This window comes from Rhyacophila brunnea, unplaced genomic scaffold, assembly GCF_057557595.1.
Source record: "Rhyacophila brunnea isolate RB1 unplaced genomic scaffold, BYU_Rbru_1.0 scaffold_10, whole genome shotgun sequence".
In the NCBI taxonomy this organism is placed as follows: Eukaryota; Metazoa; Arthropoda; class Insecta; order Trichoptera; family Rhyacophilidae; genus Rhyacophila; species Rhyacophila brunnea.
The window spans coordinates 45,132,011-45,139,510 of record NW_028232752.1 but is presented as its reverse complement, the minus strand read 5'-3'; the positions used below and the strand labels follow the sequence as shown (position 1 = coordinate 45,139,510).

The window sequence follows — 7,500 nt, the reverse complement described above, 5'->3', positions numbered from 1 at the left end:
GGGTCCTGTGAGTGCCCAAAACAAACCCACCGCCGACCGGGACGCGTCCCGTCCGAGAGCGCGCCGCTAACCACGACGGCCGACGCGCGACACCCGCGGCGCACGAGGCGCCGGGGGCCGCACGAAGGTCGCCGCTGCGGCGCGACGGACGACCGGCCGAAGCCGGGCGGACGCGAACCTCGTTCTCTACCGTCGCGTGCGGCGGCCGTGGACGCCGCGGCTCCGCCCCTCGTCGAGGGACGGGACAACCGCACGGCGCATTCGACCGCAGCGCGACGGGTCGCGGTGTTATACTGAGGGAGAAGTGCACGCACTCCGGGGGCCCGTCGGCGAACCCGCGCCCCCCCCTGCCGGCGCACCCGCGAAGGCGCGTCGGCAGAGGGTGAGCGGCGAGACGCGGACCCCGGCGGAAGAGCGATGAATCTCCCCGTTCGCTCGTTTGAGTTCCACAGGTTTACCCCTGAACGGTTTCACGTACTCTTGAACTCTCTCTTCAAAGTTCTTTTCAACTTTCCCTCACGGTACTTGTTCGCTATCGGTCTCGTGGTAGTATTTAGCCTTAGATGGAGTCTACCACCCGCTTAGGGCTGCACTCTCAAGCAACCCGACTCTGGGGAGAGAGACCGTCGCGGCCGGCTACCGTCACCACGGGCCTGGCACCCTCTACGGGTAAACGGCCCCGTTCAAGATGAACTTGGACTGGCAGCCGTGACTAATGACCGCGCGTGTATGTATAATTCTCCTCCCGAACGCTACATTTCCCGGCGGCCCGCCGGGGCCGCAGGATTCAGCGCTGGGCTCTTCCCGTTTCGCTCGCCGCTACTCGGGGAATCCTCGTTAGTTTCTTTTCCTCCGCTTACTGATATGCTTAAGTTCGGCGGGTGATCTCTCCTGATTTGAGGTCGACAAACAGTTTGCGTGCAAAATGACGCATGCGAGCGCTCAGACTCACGCGCGGCGACGCCTTTTACGGGTTGTGTGCGTGTGTGCGCAGCGGCTTTTGCAAGTCACCGCGCTCACGCCACGTTCCAGTGCGTGCGCGCGAAGCGAGCGCCCGATGCGAGCGCACTGAGGCGCTACATTCGCACAGGGCGCGCCCGACAACAGGCGTCGATAAATATTTGACCGGACGCCCGGAAGGACGGGTGGGTGGCGGAGGCGTGCGTGTGCACGCGACCTATCCCCCCCCCCCGCCGACCTGGCGACGCCGGCAACTGCTCGCGAACAGCCACACACACACACACACACAAGTGTGTGTGTGTGTGTTATATGACCGTTCGCAGTCTGGTGTTTCTGGTGTACGCGACCCTCAAACAGGAGTGGTCCGTCGACAAACTACGTCTTGCTCGGACCGCAATGTGCGTTCGAAATGTCGATGCTCATGTGTCCTGCAGTTCACACTCTGACGCGCATTTAGCTGCGTTCTTCATCGACCCACGAGCCGAGTGATCCGCCGTTCAGGGTAATCTAGTGATTACATATTGTTGTTGTTATATTGTTTCGTTTTCGGCATATTATATATTTCATAATGCACATGCGAGATGTGCAAAATAAATTTATATAAAAAAAAAAAATTACACGTTACGCGTACACGCGCACATGTTCGTTTCGCACAGGAAATGATCCTTCCGCAGGTTCACCTACGGAAACCTTGTTACGACTTTTACTTCCTCTAAATGATCAAATTCGGTCAAACTTTCCGGCGCGTCAGAGGCCCACGAGGAGCTTCCGCGCGCCAGTCCGAAGACCTCACCAAATCATCCATCGGTAGTAGCGACGGGCGGTGTGTACAAAGGGCAGGGACGCAATCAACGCGAGCTGGTGACTCGCTTTTACTAGGAATTCCTCGTTCATGGGGGAGAATTGCAAACCCCAATCCCTATCACGAAGGGGTTTCATCGGGTTACCCGGGCCGTTAAGCCAAGGAGGACACGCTGATCCCTTCAGTGTAGCGCGCGTGCGGCCCAGGACATCTAAGGGCATCACAGACCTGCTATTGCTCAATCTCGTGCGGCTATATATACCGCCGGTCCCTCTAAGAAGATTTTCATTGTACGCCGGTAGTGAAGACCGCGACGCGCCCGCGCCTCCGACGCAGAACGCCAAAGGACACGGACGCGCGCGGACCCTCGTGATACCGGTTGTACGTCTATTTAATAGGCTAGAGTTACGTTCGTTACCGGAATTAACCTGACAAATCGCTCCACCAACTAAGAGCGGCCATGCACCACCACCCACCGAATCGAGAAAGAGCTGTTAATCCGTCAATCCTTCCAGTGTCCGGGCCTGGTGAGTTTTCCCGTGTTGAGTCGAATTAAGCCGCAGGCTCCACTCCTGGTGGTGCCCTTCCGTCAATTCCTTTAAGTTTCAGCTTTGCAACCATACTCCCCCCGGAGCCCGAAAGCTTTGGTTTCCCGGGAGCTGCCCACCGGGTTAAAATAATGAAACTTCGGCGGATCGCTGGCTGGCATCATTTATGGTTAGAACTACAGCGGTATCTAATCGCCTTCGAACCTCTAACTTTCGTTCTTGATTAATGAAAACACCTTTGGCAAATGCTTTCGCTTTAGTCCGTCTTGCGACGATCCAAGAATTTCACCTCTAACGTCGCAATACGAATGCCCCCAGTTGTCCCTATTAATCATTACCTCTGGTATCAGAAAGCCAACAAAACAGAACCGAGGTCCTATTCTATTATTCCATGCGTACAATATTCAGGCAAAACTTAGCCCGCTTTGAGCACTCTAATTTGTTCAAAGTAAACAGCCGCGACGGCCCGCCTCGGCGAACGGCCGACCTTGCGGCCGACCGACGCCGGATGGCGAAGGACGCACCGGCGAGAAGCCCCGCAGACGTGCCTGTCGTACCGCAGTCGGTAGACCGACACCGCAGGACACAATTTCAACTACGAGCTTTTTAACCGCAACAACTTTAGTATATGCTATTGGAGCTGGAATTACCGCGGCTGCTGGCACCAGACTTGCCCTCCAATGGATCCTCGTTAAAGGATTTAAAGTGTAATCATTCCGATCACGAGGCCTCGGACGAGTCCCGTATCGTTATTTTTCGTCACTACCTCCCCGTGCCGGGAGTGGGTAATTTGCGCGCCTGCTGCCTTCCGTGGATGTGGTAGCCGTTTCTCAGGCTCCCTCTCCGGAATCGAACCCTGATTCCCCGTTACCCGTGACAACCATGGTAGTCGCATAAACTACCATCGACAGTTGATAAGGCAGACATTTGAAAGATGCGTCGCCGGTGCTAGACCGTGCGATCAGCTCAAAGTTATCTAGAGTCATCTCGAAGAGCGACGGACGACGCGAGCGCCGACCGCCGATTGGTTTTTGATCTAATAAAAGCATTCCTCACGTTCCCGTTCAGAATTACGTTTGCATGTATTAGCTCTAGAATTGCCACAGTTATCCAAGTAACTGTGTACGATCTAAGGAACCAAAACTGATATATTGAGCCATTCGCGGTTTCACCTTAATTAGGCTCATACTGAGACTTGCATGGCTTAGTCTTTGAGACAAGCATATGATTACTGGCAGGATCAACCAGGGAGCTGCTCTGCGAGGCCGCGGGCGCGCGCGCACTGGGCGCGCCGACACCCGCGATCCACACGTCACACGCGAACGCGCACCGGAGTCACCCGGCGGGCGACGCTGGCTCTCTCTTTCGATTTTTAACGTGCCGACGCACGAGATACAACGGATTGTATGCATACATACGCACAGAGCACGAGATCGTGCTCCGCGTTTCTCAATTTCCCATCGTAAAACGTGCACACCGAAAACGCACGCCGTCGGCGCGGTAAACGGAGCGACGGAGGCTGAAACGCCGTCCGCCGTCACTCGACAGGATGATTCTGCTAGCGCGGAACTCCAGAGTGATGCGATCGCATAGGCCGCGGCGACGAAATATAATCGCACGCCGGGTGAGTGTCTCGTCTCGCAAATGTACCGCCGACGCGGCCGAATGGCCGCCGCAGTTTGCGAACGCCGTGAAGGAAGTCTTGTCAAAGACGACAACCCACTGCTATACATACGATGGATGAGGGGAGAGACCCAGACGACAACAACAACGAATACGGACACGGCAATGTTGGGTAGCGCAATAATCCGTCGCCATTATTTTATCGTACAGTTCTCTCCTGCGTACATTTTCCCTCACACATTATAGTGTAAACGCGGCGCACTACCGGCCGCGTAACCGAAATAACACTACAAAAGGCGAAGGTGACGATTCTCTTTAGGTTTAATCTTTCATTTGAAATTTCGAATTGCGAATTGCGAATATATATTTTGGTAATTTGGATAATTTTTTTTTTTTAATTTCAATTTTTTTTTTTTTTTTTTTTTTTTTTCATCCATCATTATGAATGATATAAAACCATTGAAATAAATATCATTATGAGAACGTTATATTACGCTCGCCACCGAACGGTCGAGGGTGGGCTGAAATGCCGATACGACGCAAATATAGCTTGCCAGGCGGACGCGGTCTCGTACTTCGTCTCGTACGGTCTCGTCTCGGTCTCGTACTTCGTTCGCAAACCGTCAAGAGTGCCAAACAAAATGTAGCATAGCATTGATAAAGCGCCGCACTACCGACCGCGTGACCGAAATATCACTACAAAAGGCGAAATTGACGATTCTCTTTAGGTTTAATCTTTCATTTGAAATTTCAAATTGCGAATTGCGAATATATATTTTGGTAATTTGTTTGGTTAAATTTTTTTTTTTAAATTTCTAATTTTTTTTTCCATCATGATAAGATATGATGTATGAAAAAAAAAATTAGGTTATATTATGTTAGGTTAGGTTAGGTTAGGTTAGGTTAGGTTAGTTTAGGTTAGATTAGGTTAGTTGAGGTTAGGTTAGTTTTTGTTTAGGTTAGGTTAGGTAAGGTTAGATTAGGTAAGGTTAGGTTAGGTTTAGCTTAGGTTAGGTTGTGTTAGGTAAGGTAAGGTTATGTTAGGTTATGTTAGGTTAGGTTAGGTGAGGTGAGGTTAGGTCAGGTTAGCGAAAGAACGTAGTCGACGAGAGCGCCGCTTTAAGCGAGCCATGGGCCCTCCTGGCTAGCTAAATCTGCGTCCCGCCGGCATCGTCTACTTGACATGCCGGAGGGACGCAGATTTAGCTAGCCAGGAGGGCCCATGTCTCGCTAAAAGCTGCGCTCTCGTCGACTACGTCCGTTCGCTGACCTGACCTAACCTCACCTCACCTAACCTAACCTAACATAACCTTACCTAACCTAACACAACCTAACCTAAACTAAACCTAACCTAACCTTACCTAATCTAACCTTACCTAACCTTACCTAAACAAAAACTAACCTAACCTAACCTAAACAAAAACTAACCTAACCTAACTTAAACTAACCTAACCTAACCTAAACTAACCTAAACAAAAACTAACCTAACCTAAGCAAAAACTAACCTAAACAAAAACAAACCTAACCTAAACAAAAACTAACCTAACCTATCCTAAACAAAAACTAACCTAACCTAACCTAATCATACCTAACGTGACCTAACCTAACCTAAACTAACCAATTTTTTTTTTCATACATCATTTATTATTATGATGAATACCATAAAAAAATATCAATATCATATCGTTATAGGGCATAAACGTGATCAACGAGCGTGTCACTGATCATTTTAAATGCGCCCGATACGCCTCACCTGAAAGAATATTTCATTGTCTTCATTTCGACGTTCAACATAGGAATAGGTAAGTAAAGCGCGAGGGCGAGTTCTAGCGGTAAAATTTGATGTTAAAATAATTTTTCATTATTTTTCATCCAACATATATTATTATGATAGATATCATATACCGTTGACATGTCGATAACATAATATCGTCATAATACGCACGCCGCCGAACGCGGCGAGAGTCGGACGTGAAGTGCACGATGCACGACGATTAAGCTCGCCAGGCGGGCCACGTGTCGCGCTCTAAGCGGCCCTCTCGTGCGTCGTCGACGGCCGAAACGGCGATGTCTCGCTTTAAACGGCGCTCTCGTCGACGACGTTCGTTCGCAGACCTAACCTAACCTAAACTAACCTAACCTAACCCAAACACAAAAACTAACCTAACCTAACCTAACCTTACCTAACCTAACCTAAGCTAATTTAAATAAAAAAAAAAAAAATCTTTTTTTTTACATCCATCATATTATTAACATTATATATATATAACGAAGAATTAAAAAAAAAAAAAAAAAAAAAAAAAAAAAAATTAAAATAAACCTTACCTAACCTTACCTAACCTAACCTAAGCTAATTAAAATAAAAAAAAAAAAATCTTTTTTTTTACATCCATCATATTATATTATTATGAAATATCAATATTATATCGTCATAAGGCATGAACGTAATCGTAAGATAATTTCATTGTCTAGTTCTAGCGGTATAATTTGATGTTGAAATAATTTTTCATTTCTTTTCATTCATCATACATTATTATGATAGGTATAATATACCATTGACATAACGATAATATAATGTCGTTTAAATACGCACGAACCGGCGAGAGTGGGACGTGTGAAGTGCACGATGCCGGCGGGACTCAGATTTAGCTGGCCAGGCGGGCCCGTGTCACGCTTTAAGCGGCGCTCTCGTCCGTCGTCGACGGCCGAAGCAGCGACCTCGTCGTCGAAGGATGTCTCGCTTTAAACGGCGCTCTCGTCGACGACGTTCGTTCGCCAACTTAACCCAACCTAACCTTACATAAACCTAACCTGACCTAACCTAACCATATTATCGTCATAATACGCACGCCGCCGAACCGGCGAGAGTCGGACGTGAAGTGCACGATGCACGACGATTTAGCTCGCCAGGCGGGCCACGTGTCGCGCTCTCGTGCGTCGTCGATGCATGTCTCGCTTTAAGCCGCGGTCTCGTACTTCGTTCGCAAACCGTCAAGAGTGCCAAACAAAATGTAGCATAGTATTGATAAAGCGCCGTACTGTTAATAATGTAAATGAAATATGAACAATGTAATAGTGAAGTAATAACCCTCGTACGAAAAACCAAGGAATTCAATAAAAGCAGAAATAAAAAAAATTTAAATAAACCTCACCTAACCTTATCTAACCTAAACCCTATCTAATTTAAATTGAAAAAAAAAAAACATTTTTTTTTCATCCATCATACAATATTATGATAGATATCATATATCGATAACATATTATCGTCATAATACGCACGCCGCCGAACCGGCGAGAGGCGGACGTGAAGTGCACGATGCACGACGATTTAGCTCGCCAGGCGGGCCACGTGTCGCGCTCTCGTGCGTCGTCGATGCATGTCTCGCTTTAAGCCGCGGTCTCGTACTTCGTTCGCAAACCGTCAAGAGTGCCAAACAAAATGTAGCATAGCATTGATAAAGCGCCGTACTACCGACCGCGTGACCGAAATATCACTACAAAAGGCAAAATTGACGATTCTCTTTGGGTTTAATCTTTCATTTGAAATTTCGAATTGCGAATTGCGAA

At 48.6% G+C, this 7,500-nt stretch overlaps 3 non-coding genes across 3 annotated transcripts in view; all 3 read right to left on the bottom strand.

Annotated features, from left to right (window-relative positions):
• LOC147079281 (large subunit ribosomal RNA) overlaps positions 1-905 on the bottom strand; it is a 4,110-nt gene extending 3,205 nt beyond the window's left edge. The window contains exon 1 of the ribosomal RNA XR_015071717.1: positions 1-905. This exon is cut by the window's left edge and continues 3,205 nt beyond it. This is a non-coding gene — a ribosomal RNA (large subunit ribosomal RNA).
• A 398-nt stretch (positions 906-1,303) lies between these two features.
• On the bottom strand, positions 1,304-1,465 carry LOC147079280 (5.8S ribosomal RNA). Its single transcript, XR_015071693.1, has one exon. It is a non-coding gene; the product is annotated as a 5.8S ribosomal RNA (ribosomal RNA).
• Positions 1,466-1,617: 152 nt separating this feature from the next.
• On the bottom strand, positions 1,618-3,561 carry LOC147079279 (small subunit ribosomal RNA). The gene has a single exon (XR_015071689.1). It is a non-coding gene; the product is annotated as a small subunit ribosomal RNA (ribosomal RNA).
• Positions 3,562-7,500: the final 3,939 nt, after the last annotated feature.